General features: G+C 39.0%; 1 long non-coding RNA gene across 2 annotated transcripts in view; it reads left to right on the plus strand.

Annotated features, from left to right (window-relative positions):
- LOC134153573 (uncharacterized) overlaps positions 1 to 19,324 on the plus strand; it is a 71,774-nt gene that overhangs the window by 48,922 nt on the left and 3,528 nt on the right. The window contains exon 5 of one of the 2 annotated variants that reach the window (XR_009961171.1): positions 17,976 to 18,134. The exons of the other annotated variant lie outside the window; for it this stretch is intronic. This is a non-coding gene — a long non-coding RNA (uncharacterized LOC134153573). The remainder of the gene's footprint in view (positions 1 to 17,975; positions 18,135 to 19,324) is intronic. 2 annotated transcript variants of the gene reach the window in all.

A 19,324-nucleotide genomic window follows, 5' to 3' on the forward strand; every position in this document is an offset into this window, starting at 1 on the left:
AGCGCTGCACAGCTAGCAACCCCAAATGGGAAAGAACAGGGCCAGGCTCTCAAATCACATTAAAAAAAAAATGTGATGTTAGTGCTGCAATTGTAAATTGGGTTGTTTAATACCAGGAAAATACCATGTAGTCAGACTTGCCTACACATAGTGAATGGCCCTAGAGAAGTTCCCTTTTTTATTTTCTGTCTTTATTTGGCTGAGGGATAGAATTGGTTTAAAGCATGCAAGATTTGGGGTATTCAAAACCATTCTTTAGTTTGGAGCCAGAGCTGAAAATAGCTTTGCATGACCATAAGCGTGTCTGACGTTTCCCCCCTGACTCTGGATTGGACTAATAAAATAAATATATGACTTCCTCCTCCTTCTGCTAGATAAGCTCCTGTTAATTCTAAAGATCTGGTGAAAATCCAGTGGGAAATGATACTGTGCTCTTTAACTCCTTTTTTCCTTTTTCTCCTTCTGAAAACTTTTGAGTTCTGTAAAAACAAATACTGGGGAAAGCTAGATAAATAACAAGGGAAGCTCTTTTTTTAGAAATTTCATCATATCATCCTGATATTCAGTAATCAGTCTCACTTTTATCTATTCATTACTTCTTTCATTTATTTAAATGGAGGTTTACAGTGCTTTTTTCATGCTTCATTATACTATCTGCTTCCCTTATGCAATGGAAATTTATCTCTGTGTTTCAGTACATTGTCTCTTGAAAGAATTGAAAACTATAAAAATAGTAGTTCTTTGCTGATTGGCAGAGGATCTCAGTAATAATATGGCAGAAGATTGTCTGATTGCTGTACTTGGCCACACCCCTTTCTTTCTCTTTTTTAGCCTGTTCCTACTTCAGAGTTGGCTGGGTTAGACCACTTATTTATGAAGCTCACAGTATGTATGCCAAAGCTTGTCACGATGTTCATTGAATTGCTGTTTTCCCCCCAACATTGCTGTCTAAGTAAAATCAGTTTTGTCTACCTGGACTCCTGTCTGCAGTAAAAGTTTTATTGGCAAAATGCAGATACACTATGCTAATGTAAACTTTGATATATTTCTACGAATGGCCACAGTGAACTTAAGACAAAGCCTAAATCACCATTTGTATTATCAACAAAAGGGAAGCACTGAGGTTTGGTAGTTTGGTAGAAACTGTGTTTTCCCAAGTCCTAGAATTAAAATAAATTTTTTTGAGTCACTATTTTGTGATGGATCCTATTTCCAAGAATAATTATGCAAACTGTGTGCTCATGTACCATAAGAGTATGCAGTCAGTAGATACTGAGATCTGTACATAACTAAAATCGTAGAATTAGATAAAATGATCCTGTTTGTCTTTGCATGTTGTTGTTGACCTAAATACATGAGATTCAAATATGTCTGTTTTAGGCTTTTATAATTTAATAGCACAAGATGCAAGATCTTAAACTTAGTGACTAATAACAAGTATTTCTGTTAAGTGATAGCTCATCTGTTGGAACTAATGGGAAAAGAAAAATTCTAGCTATAATAATCAGTCAAAGGATGACTATGAGATAGCCAAAAGAGATGGTTTGGGGAAAAGTGAAGACCTACAATGTATAAATTCTAGTTTTTCTGGTGGAGAAAAAGAGAGATTAATGCTATTTCATAAAATGCTAGTGAGACTTTTTCACACCTATGGACAATTCTCGTTAGGCGTGTTTTGGAAAGATGAATTCAAAGCAGAGGAAGGACAGGAAAGGTTAGAAAGATAGTAAATAGTAATTAAGATAGGATTTGGAAGATGACTTCAAACTGTTAGCATCCAGAGCTTCTGGGGCAACCTTCAAGAAGTCTTATGGGGTCAGTTCTTTGGTTATTATTCTTAAAACGGAGCATCCACAGCTAATGAGAAGGACTGTGTGATTTAGACTAGATGAGGTTAGCCAAGTATGGAACTCCGAGTCCTCCTACTTGGTTTATTTTTCTTGGCCTTTCTGTGGGTGTTTCTGCAGCATCTATATCTAAATAAAGCACCTATGTTTGTAGTGCTGGAAGGGTATGTGTTGATTGGATGCACTGCACGACAGTGTGAGTTATACTGTTACATATAGACACTTCAGAAATCCTTATCTAAAAATTAAATTAATCCTAGGTTTTTATTCAAAGTTCCCCTGTAAGGAACCTTGTTCTTCTGTTGATGACTCTGGAAACTGCATCAGATTCTTCTATCCTTTTTTTTCTCATGCTACTTGATTTCTCATGCTACTTGATTTCAGTTGGGTTGGAAATACCGTAAACATATCACAGGAGCAATCTTATTATGCATTATTTTGCTCTTCAATACAGGGACCTGGATAAAATCTTGAAGCACAGTTGCATTTATTAATAAAAAATCAATTAGTCAAGGTAGTATTAATCTGACAAATGGTTGTTCAGTGATGTGAACAGGGAGCTGTATGGAAAGACAGATACTCTTTGGGGAAACAGTCTTGAAACTTGAATAGTATAAACCAGTATAAGTAGTATAAGCCACCACAGTGGCAAAGCTCTAGCCCAGAATCAAGGTTAAATAAAAAATCAACTAAAAATTTGGAGGACTCAGCTAGATGAAAGGGCACTGGTCTTAGACCTACTTTATGTTGAAAGTAGAGCCACTTAGAGAATTTTCCACTGTAAGAGAGATTATTAAAGCACATCGATTCAATGAACCCAGAATACTTCACAGAAATATCCTAGGTCAGTCACTGAGTCTCATGAAATTAAATCTTTCTGGTTTTCTAGTGGCTCCATGGCACTTTCACCATGCAAAGGCACCGAGCTGAGGAGCAAGCAGCTGACACCCCTGGGAGCCCTTGAGCTCCCAGCCTGCTTGGAGGCCCTGGATGCTGGTTTAGCTCCCTGCCCCGTGTGTTTCAGCTCATGGGGTCACTTGGAAGTCCTTGGTGATCTGGTTTCTTCTTGCAGAATCAGGAGACTTGGATTCTGGGGCAGAGCTTACCTACTAGCATGTTCCCCTGGACTGATTCCCAAAATATAAAAAATGATGTCATTGTGCCAAACTGCAGCACATCAAATCGCAAAATACTGAAATAAATCCCTTGCAAACCAGACACCCCACATTTCCATCCATTTCTCTCTCTAGGAAGACAGTTTTAATGAATGGGTTATCCCACTGCTAGATAAAATTGAATTTCTGTTTTTCTAGTGAGCTGCTACTGATTGCAGATAGGGGAAGTAATGCTCTGTTTAACAGTGATCACCATTAACCCTGCATAACATTCAAACCCAATTATTCTAATAAAAAGTGGGATGTATATGCCAACAGTACAGTCTAACTGGAGAAAAGCGACCCTTGTAAACAATTTGTAATTGAAGTGAAGACAGTGATAGTCTAGGTTTAAAATTATAGACTATTAAAGCAAGATACTCTGTTCTGAGTAAGTAAGTGAAAGCCAGCATTATCAAGAAAAAAAAAATCTGTGCATTCAAGTCTGATCTTGGAAGAATCTGTATTTTCAGGCATCGGGCTAGGCTCCAAGTGCAATTTAAGAAAGTCTAAAAATGATTACATGCTTTGTAAATGTTCTCATCTACATGGTGTCTTGCTCTGAATTCTGTGCTGAAAATAAACCATCCAACAGTCAGGAGGTTAAAAAAAGTAACACTTAAAGGATGTGAGATCACAGTCCTTGTGAAACTTCCACAGGGATGAGAGATGCATAAAAATAATGCACTCTTTGAGGCAAGTAGGATGACACAGGATGGGAATATCAGAATAACTATTGATACCTTTTATTGGAGGGAGGGATAGTACAGTTTTTCCAGCCCTGAAAAGAGAAGTTTGAAATTCAAAACCCAAATAACCACTTCCGTGATTTATAGCCTAAATCCAATCTGTATCAACCAAGCCAAGTAATTTGGTAGTGTGCTATTTTTGTCTAAACTGAAATCAGGTCTCCTTTGTCACAGATATCTAAGAGTGTAAATCAGTATGGTCTTACTTGGCCCAGTGGCTGGATCTTCACCACTGTTACCACATCCCTTAGGTGCCTTTGAGGGCACCATATTTCCTGACTGCTCAGTGTGCAAGCTATTGGGGCATATTCAAAGCTGTTATGAGACCAGCTTAGCTAGTATGTCAGAAAGGAGACATTGGGGTATCTATTTTTTAACAGTACACTCCATAGCATGCCCCTGAAAAGTCTAGATGAAGCAATGCAAAAGAGTCCATGTTCAAAAAGAGCTTTTCTGGGAAGAGCCAGCATGGATTTACCAAGGGTAGATTGTGCCTGACCAACCTGATTACCCTCTCTGATGAGATAGCTGGCTTCAGTGAATGAAGAGCAGTAGATATTGCTTAACATGACTTTAGCAAGGCTTCTGGTGCAGTTTCGCGTAAAGTCCATGTAGCCAAGTTGGGGAAGTATGGATCAGACAGGTGGACTACTAGATGGGTAAAAAGCTGGCTAGATTTTCAGCTCAAAGGATAGCATCAACAGCTTGAAGTCTAGCTGATGGCTGGTTACTAGTGACATTCCTTGGGGTTTAATACTAAACAAATACTGTTTACCATCTTCCTGGCCCGAAGGATTGGATGGAGTTTCTTACCAAGCTCACAAATGATGCCTAGCTGTGGGCAGTGGCTGATAAGCTGGAGAGCAGCACTGCCATTTGTAGGGATCTCAATACACTGAAAAAACGCAAATGGCAACAAAAGCAAATGTGAAGTCACACCCAGGGATGGATGACCCTCATGCACTGGTCTGGACAAGGGGCTGACTGGCTGGAAGAGAGCTGTGCAGAGAAAGTCTTGGGGAGCCTGGTAGACAAAAAGTTGAACAGGGGTCAGCAATGTGATGTTGCACTGAGGAAGGCTTACTGGGCTTCATTAGCAAAAGCATGGGAAGCAGCTTGAAGGAAATGGTTATTCTCCTCTATTCAGTACTCGTAAGCCCATTCCTGCAGTACTGTGCCCAGTTTTGGGTCCCCAAGTACAAAAAAAGACATTGACAAACTGGAAGAAGTCCTGCAGAAGGCCACCAAGGTGGTTAAGCAGCTGGAGCACAGGATTTACTGGGAGAGGCTGAGATTGGGGTTTGTTCAGTCTTAAGAAGAGATGGGTAATGGGGGTGTACTGTCTTCAACTACCGTACGGGAGGGTGTAGAGCCAGACTTGTGGAGTTGGGAGTATGCAGTGATAGGATGAAAGGCAATGGGCTCCAGTTGCTGTAAGGAGCTAAAGGAAACCACACTTCTGCTGTCCCCTTTGCCTGTGTGCACAGCATGTCTCTTCAAACACTGCAGCTTGCACACAGCTGTGGCCCTCTCACCAACTCACCTATCGTGTCCTCAGCAACATGGTGCTGGGAAGAGGAACCCTTTTCCTGGCAGCAGAGGAAGCCTGTAGTAGAATTTAACTGGGAAAGGACTGTGTGCACAGCCTTGACTAGGGCCAGGAGCCACTTTATTAACACTCCATCTCTTCCCTTTTACAGTCAGTGGCTGCCTAGATGGACCAAAATGTTGCTAATACCTGCATTTCCCTGTGTCCATCCACCATCCACATCTCACTGGCTTCTACAGCCTGCTATCTGCGTGATGTTACTACTACAGTCCTGCAACTGCAACCAACTGCTCCAGCCAACCAAGATCTGGCTAGCCCAGGAAGGCCCATAACTCATGCTGTTTTATCCATTCACAGCTTCCGTATACAGCTGAAACCATTGCCTGCCCTTTTTATCCCCCTCCTCTTTCAGCTAGTAGAGGATACCATTTATGCGTAAACACTCATACTACTACCAGCAATAGTATGAGAACTTCTTGTTGAAAAAAAACAATTTAAAAAAGCCACAGAACAGACAAGTCTGTCTGTAATGTGTCCTTTGAGCTGCAGATTCCTTGATCTTCTGTCATAGCCCTAATTCACTTTTCTATCCTTTTCTCCATCTTAAAATTACACTGTCAACAGCTGCTGAAGCACAGGTTGTGTTGACCCAACACAGGTTGCACAGAAATGGTTGGCTCTGGGGTGCTGGCTAGCCAAGTGTAGGTACACCACAGAAACACAGCTCAAAGCAGTGGTAGGTCCTGGGATAGTCAACAATATCAAATTGCAATGTCACATATGCTAATCTACTTTGATCTCAAAGCACTTTTAAAGAAGAAAAATTGATTCTGAAATATATAAAAGGAAGTGATTCTTATTAAAGATGTACCTGGCTGATTAGGTTTCAAAAATGAAACCTTATCAGCAGTATTAGGCATAAAGAAATAAGTTATTTTGAAATAGGGCAAAAATCTAAACTAAGCTGATTATAGTATGATTTTTCACTACAGGATTTACAAATTTTTATCAAAGCAAACTGTGAAGCAGTAAGTTGCCCATTTTGAGTGTAAAAGGAGTTTTATTAGGCTTGCCATGAACCAGTGGTAAAAGCAAAGATTGTAAAATTAGACTCTCTTAAGCTTATCTGCAGTAATCACTTTTTAACCTATTTAGCAGCATTACAGAGTATTATTACTGCAAAACCGTTCTGTGTTGTTTCTTCTTTTTATGCAAAGTCCTGCTGTCTGCAATCATTAATAATCTGGGATTGCATGAATGTTGGATTAACAGGCCAACTGAGTACAGAAATTAATTTTGCTAGTAGGTGGTTATTTCTTATTTACAATGATGCTGGTAAGAAGAGCATTTAAATTGATTACTATCACTGAAAGAATGGAAATTAAAATTATTGAACTCTTGCTCATGTTTACAAATTGAAAACTTTTGGTCAGATCCTTTAAGCAGAGCAGAAACACTGCACATTTGAGTGAACTTTTATTGAGTTGGCTGGGTTTTTTCTCTGCGTTAGATGCAGATACATTTAATTTTACTATAGCAATTAATCTTTAGGCAGCCCTCGCTCACTCTAATTATCTAGATCATAGATAAATTTATTCAGCATAAAATGAATATTTTGCAAGTGCTATCTAAAAGAATTGTTCCTGTTGCATTTCCTCACATTCTTAATGTGCTATTGATTTTAAAGATTGCCACTAATGGAAAAAATCATCAAGATGTTAACTGAAACACAACAGAGCAGGATGATCTGTCCTTGGAAAACAAACTGCACTTTTCTTTTCCTGTGATATTTGGAAAGCGGTAGCTGTTTTCGAGCTGCTCAAGTAAGGCAAAAAATAAGTGAAGTTTGAGCAGTGAGAACCAGAGATGCAAGTTCAGGCGTTCGGTCACGAGTGAAGAGGCTTTAAGGGCACCTAGGAGGAACGTTTGCTACGTTTGCACTGGGATTTCTGCACCCAGTTTCAGGTAGGAAGCTCTTCCCGACGCGGTGCGAGCGTTCCTGCCTCTGGCTCCTCGAGTGCTCGAGTCCGTCGAGCAAAGAGCAGAAGTTGCAGCTGCAGTAACGTGCTAAGGTAGCGGTTTGCACTGCAGATCACCACGCTGCGCGTAATCCCTGGCATCGTTTTCAGCCTACTAACAGGCTGTTTATGGCAAGGGAAAAATTTAAGCTGACAGCCTGCTCTGCCACGTGGTGCTGGCGCCTGCTGCCTTTCAAGAGCAAAACTTGCCTTGGGCACAGGAAACACAGGTGCAATTTAAATTAAATTAGTTTAAATTAAATTAGTAGTAATAATTACATTCTGCTGGATCACCTCAACCACCTCAAAACTGTTTGGTAAAAATACATCTCGGAAAATAAATCTGGGTGAGTGATGACAGCTGTGTTCGTACAGTGTGCTTGCTAGAGATTTGGGAATAGCCAACCGGGTGTCCTTTGGTGCTAATACTGGCTTTTTTGTGTGACACAACAGGTTTCAGACTTGTCACATCTTTTTCCTGACATTTTGCATTATACTTTGTGGGCTGCAACCATCTGCATATGTCAGATATTGTCAGCTCTCCCTTTGATTTGATGGCATATAATTGAATAGGACACGTCTCAGAGCGGTAGTATTTTTCAGCCCGCATGTTTATAAATGCGTTTGTTGGTCCGTCAGTAACCAGGCTGTTAAAAAATAACTAGATATCGAGTCATATTAGTACTTGAGATCTGATTTCTTGTGTAGCCACCATAGGCCTGCTGGGGGAAGGAGGCGCTGTCGGGCAGAGGGTCTGCAGGGCGGGTGTACGGGGTTTTGCAGATCTTTTTTTCCTGAATACTAGAACATTACTGCTTTTTGAAGAGTTGTAGCTACATGTTACTTTCCAGTATATTCTTTTGCAATCTGAGTCGTTGACCAGAAAATCTGAATTAAACGCATCGATTTGATTTATACTTGAAGTCAGCATCTGAAGCAGTAGTTATTTCAGCCAAGTCAGATATTGCCAAACCAGAAAAAAAGCAATTTCCTTTTTCTCAGGCACTCAAGTAGCAGTGAATAAGAAAGCGAGCACCTCTGAACTCTCAGAGAGGCCCTGCACATTCATCTTCCTGACCTTGAGCTCTGCAAAGCTTTTCAGCTTTGTGGTCGCATACCAATTTCGAATGCGATCTGACCAGCTATCCTTTCTGATAGGCAGAACAACTAACACTGTGGGTATTAGACAATAACTGTAACTAGTCCAACAGAAAACTTTATGTAAAGAAATGAAATGAAAACTTCATATACATAATCTACTTATTTTAGTACCAGTGATATCCTGTGTAAAATATACATTGGATTTTCTCTCTTTCGAGTATGGTAAAAGAGTGATGCTACAGCCCTTGCTTTCTTCTAAAGTCTTGTAACAGTGCATTTAAATCTGGTTGTAGAAAATTATGATTGTATTAGAAACGTTACTTTTTATGGTAAACTTACGTTCAAAGACACTGGATAATTATATTTAACAACCCATTCTAATTAAATATAGGCCACAGAAAATGAATTTTAATAGGAATGGAGAACAAATTTATGTACTCTAACCTTTATTACTCTGTGCAAAAAAAAGAATATTCACAAGAATGACTTTCTTTAATCTGCAGCACTATGTGCTGTATTATTCATCCAAATATTCTCCAGTGGAATAATATACATTTGAAAGTATTACATTACTTGTGGGAATGCACATGATAATCCAGACATAGAAAATATAGAGAAATGCAGCTGAAACTAACTGCATTCCATTTAAGATTTTCAATTTTCAAGGTTATTGAGAATTTTTGTTTAAGAAGGTACAAAAGTAAAACCAGCCTGTTAAATTAAATCTTCAATTTTCCAGCTGATGGTAATAAAACAGAATTAAAAAACTGAGGAATGTCTTCAGATTCCAGTAGAGTCTTCCCCGTAGGTATTATTAGTCTTTCCAGAATGTTTTGAAGATGGCAATAAACAACATTTTAAATAAAAAATCCTGTAAGAAAAATCTAAGCCACTCAGTTATCAACCATCTTACAAGAAATGTAGCGTGTTTTGTTGTTTTTCAGGGACTGGGTGGGTTTTTTCAATGGCTCTATCATGATTCATCTCCCTTTGTGATTGCTTGCCCGTATGGCACTGAATTATAGAATACTGAGGTTCTTATTTGGCCAGGCTTCAGATTTCTCATAAAACAAATCTCCCGTCATTTTTGTTGGGCAGCACATTTGTATTTCATAAGATGGCCAAAGCCAGCTTATTTTTCTCATATCTGGAAATACAACAGATAAGAAAAAAGCCCTGAAAAGTAATCCTAGGCCAGATGCGCTTCTCCTCCGTGCAAATGAGGAAGCGAGGCATAAAAGGTGCAGTGAATCATGGTTCTTGCTGCCCACACTGCTGTCCCTGTGGCAGCCTCTGTTGCCAGGTGGGGATTTTTCTCCTATATCACAGTAACTGTGTCCAAAGGCCAGAAAAATCCGTAATCAACCAGAGCTGAAATTTTGAGTATGTATGCGATTACTTACAACAGGCTGCTTTTTTTTTTTTTTTTTTTTTTTTAAAAAAAAAAGAGAGCTCACAGAAGAGAACAAAGAAATCCTAGTATTGCAGCACGTTCTAAATTTTAATGTGTTGACTTTCTTGTACATGTTTTTAGGTCAACTTTTTAATACAAGGGCTAGGATAAGGGGCAGTAGCTTACAATCATGCTTATATAGGGCTTGTAGTTGGCACTGCTGAATAGTAGTATATTTGTAGAAAGACAAGCAAAAGAAATAATATTCTGAGTGTTGATCTTATCTGAGGAAGCACAGAAAATGGGATAAAATGGTGAACTAATAAATCATCCTGCAAATATTTAAGTTTTGGGGAAAACACAGTCATCTGAGTTTCTGTAATAAAGTTATTTGTTTGTTTTTTTTTAAGACTTCACCGGTAAATGTTAACTTTTTGTTTTCCTGCAGTAATGATAAAATAGATTGAATGCATGTTGATTGCATTACATATAATAAATTCTTCATTATTAATCTCTGTGAGATGTCAACTTATGATAGTTGATTTCATGAAAGAGACAAAGTTTTCTGGAATCAAATTAAAATTAAAATATTAGTTTTAACTATGCCCCAACTCAGGAATTGATAGGATCTAGGATATGTGACCAGGATGAGTTTTTTCTGCCATTTATAAAGTAATAGTAACAGCCAAACATAATGCCTGAAAAAAGAGACCTTATCTGTACTTTTTCCCCCAAATGTTTACCTGTAGGAGTGGGTGAACAAAGGTGGAGAAAATTAAGGACTGTTATGCTGGTCTCCCAGGAAAAAAATATACAGAGCCTGAGGGAAGTACAAAAAAGGGCAAAAATAAACCCCATACAGACAGTTCAAAAGAAGAGAGCATTGAAAATAGCAGTCTCAGGGTTCCTTCGAGACCTGGATTTCTGCCTTTTTTTATTCCAACTTTAGCAGTGTCTAAACTCTGCTAGAAGAGGATGCCCCTAGCATATTGCCTTAAAGTCCACTAATCCTCCTGGTGGTGTCTCCTGCTGTGTCGTATGCTTGCTGCCGTATCATACTGCAACAACTTTGTGTATCATGCCTTACAATACTGTAGGCACTTCACCACCCTCATTCCTCCTACCAGTTACAGCATTAGAGTAACAGTACGCCTGTTGCAAAGCAATGCTTTAAAAGGAGAATATTGCTTGTATCCTCCCCGCTGCAATGAAAACCTATTATAATTTGCCTGAGAGTGGATGTGAGGTAGAGTTCACGTTCTCCTTCATTTATTAACATATTGGAAGTCTGTTATGGCTCTTACAAGTCTTTTCCCCTCCCACCCAGCCTGCTTTTTCAGCTATTCATCTTAGGTCAGGCTTTCTGTACGTCCTGTTACTCCCACTGCTCTTCTCTGGATCTCTCCAACTGGTCAGCACATTTCTTAACATAGACTTAGAGCTGGAAGTAATATTTTGAGGCTTTACTAGTCAGCTGAAGTGGTTTTTTTCTTGAAATCCATTTCCTTTATTTTGCTGATCTTCCTTCCATTCATTTCACCGTCGTTTCCATCCAGACTCTTCTGCCTCAGTCATGTCCTCTCTCTTGACTGATGGCTGTTACAGATGGTAATACTTCCTTTGCCGTAATTTTCTTCATTTTCTGCATAAAAAAGGGAAATCTGCTGTCAGTCCATTGCAAGACTTGCTGGACATTAGTATCCTGTTGTAGTCTTTTCTCAGCTAGCTTTTGGATTGCTAAGGTCTCCCACATTGGCCATCAGCAATCACACTATTATATTTTAAGTCTTAAGAGTACCTTACTTCTTAACTCTTCCACCTCACTTTGATTAAAAGGATTAAAATCACTGAAAGTGATTAAAAAGGCTTCACATCTCAATGCAATAGCTCTGTCTTGCATTTATAATTATTAATAGCTAAATTACAAACATAAATTACTTTAGTAATAGCAATAAGCATAGTTAAATTACATTACACACAGTTAAATTATGAACAAAACAAAAAATGCACGCAAGCCAATTGCAACATTTTACCATAAGGAAAGACTATCATTGGCCAACATATCACAAGCTTTGTGTGATAAATCTTAGATTTAGTGTTTGATTTTTCAGTAAAATGCTCGGTTGCAAAAAGACTTCACAAATTATAAGCACCAATTTTGTGCTACTTTTTCCACTAATTGAACCTTTATTTTGCATCCAATCTGCACAAACATCAGAGAATCTCAGAATATAACTTTTAAGTTATTATTAAGGAGAAAAAGAAAGAATATAAATGTCAGAGAAAGAGAAATTTGTCTATATAAACTCATTACTGCAGTATAGATAGTACTTACTTTTAAATGGAATATAATTCTCCAGGATTTTCAAAAAACAATTTAATTGGAGAACAGAATTAATGCTAGTCAAAAAGCCAGTGAGAATAACATGGCTTTCAAGATTTGGACGTATGTTTACTTGGAACTAGGCTGGGATCAACTCGGTCCGTATAAAATGCTCATAACCAGAAGGCACCATGTACCTCCAGTCTTCAAACCCAGCCTTCAACCTTCATATTCAGAAGATCCCGCTCCACTTTAATTTCTATTCCACAAATTCACAGAGCATATTTAAGTCTTGTCCCCAGAATACGATCAAATGTACGCTATTTCTCGTAATACTACAGGCAGTTCCACCAGTGTTACTTCTTACGCCAGATTTTGTTCTGGTTTAACCTGTGTAAATCTAGAATAGCATCCCTGATTTGAGGAAGAACAGATCCATTTCCTCTCCCTCTTTCTTTGATGTGCTTGTTAATTCCGGTGTTATTAGTCTTTGCATGTTGGCGTGTTTCCTGCCTGTGTAAATCAGTTCATCGCACTGTGCATTCTGCCTTTATTTTACTGGCATTTCCTAAAGTATGCAAATATGCTCTTTTGCGAAACCCTGCCTCATGGTGATATTCCATATGTGTGTATTTATTGCTTTTAACCTCAGGGGAATGAACATGAATGCAAGCATTTGAAGCTGGAACTGTGAATGATAGGTTCCTTCTGCGCATACATCTAAGCTGAGCAGAAAGCAATGGGCTTCAGAAACTCTCAATCTTTTAACCAAGCTTTTTGGAAAGCCTGAAGGGCAATTTTGCTCCTCTGCTCAGCCTCCAGCCTAACTTCATTCTCCCAGCAGTAAATATTTTTTAAAGCAAATACTGAAATGGTAATTTATGAGAATTAGTTTCAAAAAAAAAGAACCCCATTGAGAAATTGGTGCAGTGTAGACGGGGTACAAATAATATCTATCAACAATCACTCCAGAGCTACAATTACACCTTTGCTTTTTTTAGAAGGAAGTAATTACATATTGATGGGGTCTTCAAGCCTTCTCTTTCTGCACTGGAGAGAAAGCACTAGACCTGAATTACAGTTCTGATTGTTCCCTGGCTTGTAACCTTAGCCAGCTTTCTGGGTGAGATCTTCCCTGTGTGCTTGTGTCCCTGTGCAGGTAAGAAGGGTCTTTTTGTCTATTGATGTAAAAAGAAAGTCCTATAAAAGTATTATTCGCTACATATCTGTTCAACTACATCAGTAGAAATTGGCTAGTTCCGATTCTCTTACTATTCTAAAATAAGAAACTAAAGGGAAGATGTTCTGAGTATAATTTTCATTGACGTTGTTGATCACTCTTATTGTCACTCATTCAGACATTCAGATTCATTCATTCTCCCCCTTTGAAAGCTGGCTAGATTTTTCAAAAAACACTGAAAGCTTTCCCATTCGCTTTCTGGGAAATTTGAATATTGCTAGTTGGAAATATGGTATTTCAAGAACCAAACAAGCCCAGCTGTCTCCAATAAATTTTTTGATTTCTGTTTCTAATCCTGACCAAAGTAAGAGGATCAGAGAAGTGGAGCAATATTTACCTATTTGTTCGTTTGTTTGTCTTCCAAAATAGCCAGCCTTCATCAAAGGTCATATGAGCTACAGATCATTCGATGTGCATGTCCTGGTCAGTGAATAAATTTAACCTGAAGCCTACAAGAATTTAGCTTGCATCTTTTTCCAGTAAATCCACTCAAGGATTGAGCATTTATTCTTTACAATTCAAAGAGGCTAATGGGCACATAGTCTCTTTTCCCACTGCTGGAAGTTAAAAGCAAAATCAATAGATACAGCATCATCCCCTCTAGGTAACTTTTATTCTTGACTCAGATGCTCCCTTTCTCACACTGTGATGCAGTTAATACCTTTTGTCATTTTAGTCCTGCCCCCGCTGAGCACAGCTGATCATGTCAGCGACAGCGCAGGTTGATTGTTTTATGGTGTTAAGTTATCACTCCTTTGGAGACTGTGATGATAATTCCAAATTTACGTTACAGGAAAGCTGGCTTTAGATGAATGCACCAGAGCTTTCATCTAACATAGTCTTTCCTCAAGAAATTTAAAAGATCAAACCAACCCACAGAGAGATTTTTTTTTTTTTTTTTTTTTTTTTTTTTTTGAAAAGAAGCTCTGCTGCAAAGAAAATATAGATTAGGTCATTTCTTATAGACTAAACAAAACTTTGGATCCTCTGCAAAAAACCACTTCCTCTAACCTCTCAGTCTGTAACTATCAATCTATAGCAATGAATCCCATTCCCTTTGACACATGATAAGGAGGTGGCCACAATCCCTAGAGCCTCCAAAGCAGTTGTGGGATTGTATTTTGCTAAGCTCTGTACTTTCTCACCACTCTTTTCCCCCAACAGAGAGAGATCAGCTACTAGAAAATAAAGGAGCTTAAGTCTTGCCAATGCTCTGTTGGTTGACTGATGTCTAGGTAAAGACAGTAGCTAGAGGCATCTCCTGGCTGGACCAGAAATGTTCTCCACACCAACTTTAGTGGACAGAGCAATCACCTGGGGCCTTTAGTGAGCCCAGCATGCCAACTGGTAGCGGTAAAGTAACTGACGCCTTCCCACAGAGGCCCTACCTAGCATATGTGATGTGCAAATCACCAAAGTCAGAAGAAGAGAGCAGGTACCACAGTTTTCTTCTTGAGAAAATGCAGAATATTCCACAGTCTTCCTCCATTTCCAATAGGTTTCTGTATGATGGGGCGAGAGGACGAGCCTTATCAAGCAGAGGTGCTTAAAAATTGAAGTTAAAGGGGGAAAGCTATTTTGTTTTAAGTAATTTGAAATAAAAGCATAAAACCCAAAGGGGTAAATTCTGAGTTGTCCAAAGGAGAACTGATTTTTACTCTGTATTGTGATTATACGTTTGGAAGAGATGGTTAATTTGGAAAATTTTGCAGAGAACATTACAAGAACACACAGAGAGAAATGACCTTTTCATTTCCAATATGTTCCATAGGTTTCCTATATATTCAAGAAGAAAAAAGTTATAGCAGTTTTATACATAAGGAGTTTGGACAAATGCAAATTAGTCATTGTGCTTAAGACGAAGCAAAAGCTGAGTTAGAAAAAGGAATAGACCTTTAATTTCCTAATAGCCACCTACTTGCACATTACCCTTCTGGTTCAGTTTGGTAGTTCCCAATGCTGAAATGATTAATCATTTAATACCTTAGAGTCCCAGAACGTATTGTTTGTTACTACACAAAGCCCAAAACATGTCATTCTTGAAAATAAGATGGAAAACAGAGAAAAGTTTATACCAACCTAAACCAAGGGGAGGAGTTTGGTCTCTGGTCTTGAAAAAAAAATTGAACTTACATTTACTTCCCTGTATTTGAATGTTAAAATGTAAGGAGCTCAAGCTGTTCCTATTTGAGCTTCTGCTATGTGTTCTAAAATACCCATTTTAGTGACATTTCAAACCATAAAACATATTTGTGTGGGAAATGGATGACTAATACTCTCTCTACAAATGACTGTTAAATTTTCTGTTGAACTTCAAATTCTAATTGCCATTAAATGTACTTTAAAAATCTCTTGCTGAACATAGTCCTAATATGAAAGTTTCGTTCCTAAAACTAACTCATAAAATCCAGTAAAAGAGGACTAATTTCAAGTTTCTAAGGAAACACAACTGACAGGCTAAAGAAATCATGCCAATAAAGAGAATATAGATATAACTATTAGTTTCTGTTTGAAAATGCATTATCTCGTGTATCTATATGGTGTGGAATAATATACATTTTTGTCAGTAAGATAACTTTCTTTGTTAAATAATCTAACTTGTGTGATAATTTTAAAGTAGCATTGTTCAATATAAATGCCACAGTAATATCAGACTATGGTCTAATATTAGACTATGGTAACTTCTGAGAACATGGACTTGTAGCTGCAGAAGGAGCTAACAGAGGCCATACAATAAAACTAATGTATATTTCTTCCAGCTTACATCCTTTTTAAGTCTTCTGCCACCCTGACAATAGCCCACAATATATATCCCACCTATTTATACAGGTTGAGTAATGTATCGTTTATGTCTATCCCTGTCCCATGTCATCTGCTCTACAGTTTTGATCTAGTCTGGACCAAATTTCAGTAGGAAAAAGAGTGGAATGCTGTCCATGGACACTTCAGTTGGACCAATGTGTACTTGAAAGTGCCTTTTGTATTAGCAAACATTTCACTCAGGTAGACATATAGTCTTGACCTATTAATAGTTCGCCTGCTTTGTTTTGGTTCTTCTTAGTAGCTACTGAACTGCTTTTGTGTAAGGCATTTGTTGACGTTCCTGTTCACACCATATTTCCATGTATTTACAGCTGGGCCAGAAAAATCAGTTACAGGCTTCCAGTCTTATTACCTCTGCCATGAACACGCACAGCGTCTGCCAGGGAGGAAAGATCACTAATGCTCCCCGTTGCCTTTCCTCACTCACTGTCCAGAAATGAAGCCCAAGTCTCACCAGATGTCTCTGGGGAGTGCTGGGCCCCCACCTTTGCCCCCACTTGCTCATCCCCCCTTTCTCAGGTACAGAGAGGCTGCACACCTAACAGAAGCTGGCTGTAGAGGAGGGGGGAAAATACACGAATGCCCCTGGCTGAGTGCTGCTTTTTTCTCTTCTTCTCTAAAAATTAGTTACGGCGGACGAGGGAGAGCTTTGCCTCCTGCTAATGCAGCCTGACTGGCGGCTCTTCCCAGGGAGCAGAGAGTGAGGGAATGAAGCCAAATGGGGATGCTGCTGCCTCTTTTCCTTGTCCTCCCTTGTCTTCTCTTCCATCTGGCTCTGATGGTATTTTCCAGCTCTGCAATCTGGGCACACTTTAGGTACTATTACGTACTTAACCAAAAAGAACTTTTATTTTCTGTATGGGAATGATCGAAGAGTGACAGAGCCCTGGAACAGGTTGCCCAGAGAGGTTGTGGAGTCTCCTTCTCTGGAGATCTTCAAGGCCTGCCTGGATGCAACCCTGTCTGACATGCTCTAGGTGATCTTGCTGAGCAGGGAGGTTGGACTAGATGATCTCCAGAGGTCCCTTCCAACCTCAACCATTCTGTGATTCTGTGAAGAGAATTTATTCCTTTGAGTATTGAACTTGTCAAATTATTTTGAAGTGTTCGTTATTATGTAATTAGTTAAATAAAATGGGCCCCTGCTATAATGGAATTTCTTGGTTGTTTGTATAAAATAACATTCGGTTTCGGCCATTAGGTAAGCAAAAGATTGTGAACTGATTAGGTTCTGCTCAAACCTTCATAATTAAACTCAAATCACTGTTTGAAAAGAATCTGGGAAGCAATCATGGCCAAACTCCTTTTTTTGGGGGGGAGGGGGGGGGGAGGGCAGCAGAAGGGGGAGGCAGAATTTAAGACTGATACTTTTACATCATCCTTGTTTTTTAGGTTTGGATAAATTGCTGCTTACTCCAAGTGATTATTCTGTAACCTAATAAACTTTATTGTTAGGATAATTCTGATGATGCACAGTTTAATTTTTTCCTTCTTTATTTCATCTCTTTCCTCCTAAATATTACCACTTACATTATGCAAATTCATCTTCTCTCCATACTGAGCATCCCCAGACGAGCCACTGTCTGCAGTCACGAATCTTTCTTCTAAAACAATCCGTCACTCTATCTGCCCATGTCTGAACATGCTCTTCACAAACTGTATATAAAGAGATTGTTATTTGGACATTTATAGATATGTTTCTATAAAACTACCTTGTACTTCCTTCCTGCTATATTAGACTTCATTGTCCCGATCACTTTTTAATCCTGTTGTCACAGATGGGCCTTGATTGCTGCTGGGTTTTGGTAAAAAAGGGGACTGTGGAGAGTGCTCAGAGCTCCACAGTCATGGTGGAGGAGACCTTCTTCTTCACACAGAGCAGGCGAAGGAGGAAACCTGCACTCATCCTTCTCAGTGTCTTCCATTGATTAACTAAGGTAACTGCTTACTCCTTTTGCTGTTTTTTGTAGCTTCTTTCTGTAGGCATCCTCTCGTCATGAATACCAGTAGCTTAACACAGGGCCGTGGAGTTTGCCAGTGGCCAGGCCTTCTGATGTTGGATTTTGGTGCACCTACATCATTGTGGGGGTTTAGTTGATTAGTACAGAGCTCCCTGATGACATGTGGAATATCATCCTGGAACAGACAAATAGGAAGGTGAAGGGGGCTCCTAATGTCCCTGAAGCCCCTGTAGAAAACTACCTCTCTGGGGGAAGGGCTGAGCTATGTTATTGAACCTCTGTCAGGCATTTCTGCTTTTGAAAATCAAAGACCCCTGGACTAAAGGGAGAAAAAAGAGAACAAAAATGTTGTGGCTAGAGAGTATGTTCTCATAAATAGGTGGATAGACTAGCCGTTCAGTTTACAGTTGTTGTTTTAAGGATTTTTAAGTTTGACTAGATCACCGAGTGAGCAACACTTGCTCTCCCTGGGTAACCGACTGTTGTAACGTCCTTAAAAGCAGTGCTCTTTAGCACGGCTCAATGTGACCACTGAATATTGATTTTTCCTTTGGAAATATATTTAGGAGTTTTGGCTGATCTCAGAATTTCCTGGAAAATAAGTTCCTGTAAAATATTCAACTACTTTTGACATTTCTATTCACCTTTTTTCTCTAAATTATATTCCTCCTACCTCTTCCTTACAATGATCCAATTGTTCTGGAGACAGACAGGGTCCTGGAACTCCCACAGATCAAATTTGGAATTAATATATACACCTAAATATACAGTATCATTGCATCGTGATTTTAAAGTGCCTGAACTGGTTGAGCTAGTAAATAGGCCCATAATGGTCCAAATATGGGAAACAAGTACCAGAGAGAAAGGATCTTTACAACAGCACTGAGCAAATGCTGCTGTAAAGCAGATAAACGCTGCAGCGGTTGGCACCTTGTGGTCTCTGTCTGAAGGCTAACCCTCCTGCAAGACACGTGCAAATGATCCTTCTCTTCTGCTTTTATGTATGGAAAAATATATTTGCCATGCCCTCCCAAGGGAAAAACGCCTCTTTTGCATCTTGATTTTTTTTCTACATAAAATGAATACAAATGCAATGGCAGCTTCCATGCAGCTGATAATGTCATCCACAGCTTTCAGAGCATGAGGACAAAACTGTGCCTGTAGGA

Source organism: Rhea pennata, chromosome Z (assembly GCF_028389875.1).
Source record: "Rhea pennata isolate bPtePen1 chromosome Z, bPtePen1.pri, whole genome shotgun sequence".
Taxonomy (NCBI): Eukaryota; Metazoa; Chordata; class Aves; order Rheiformes; family Rheidae; genus Rhea; species Rhea pennata.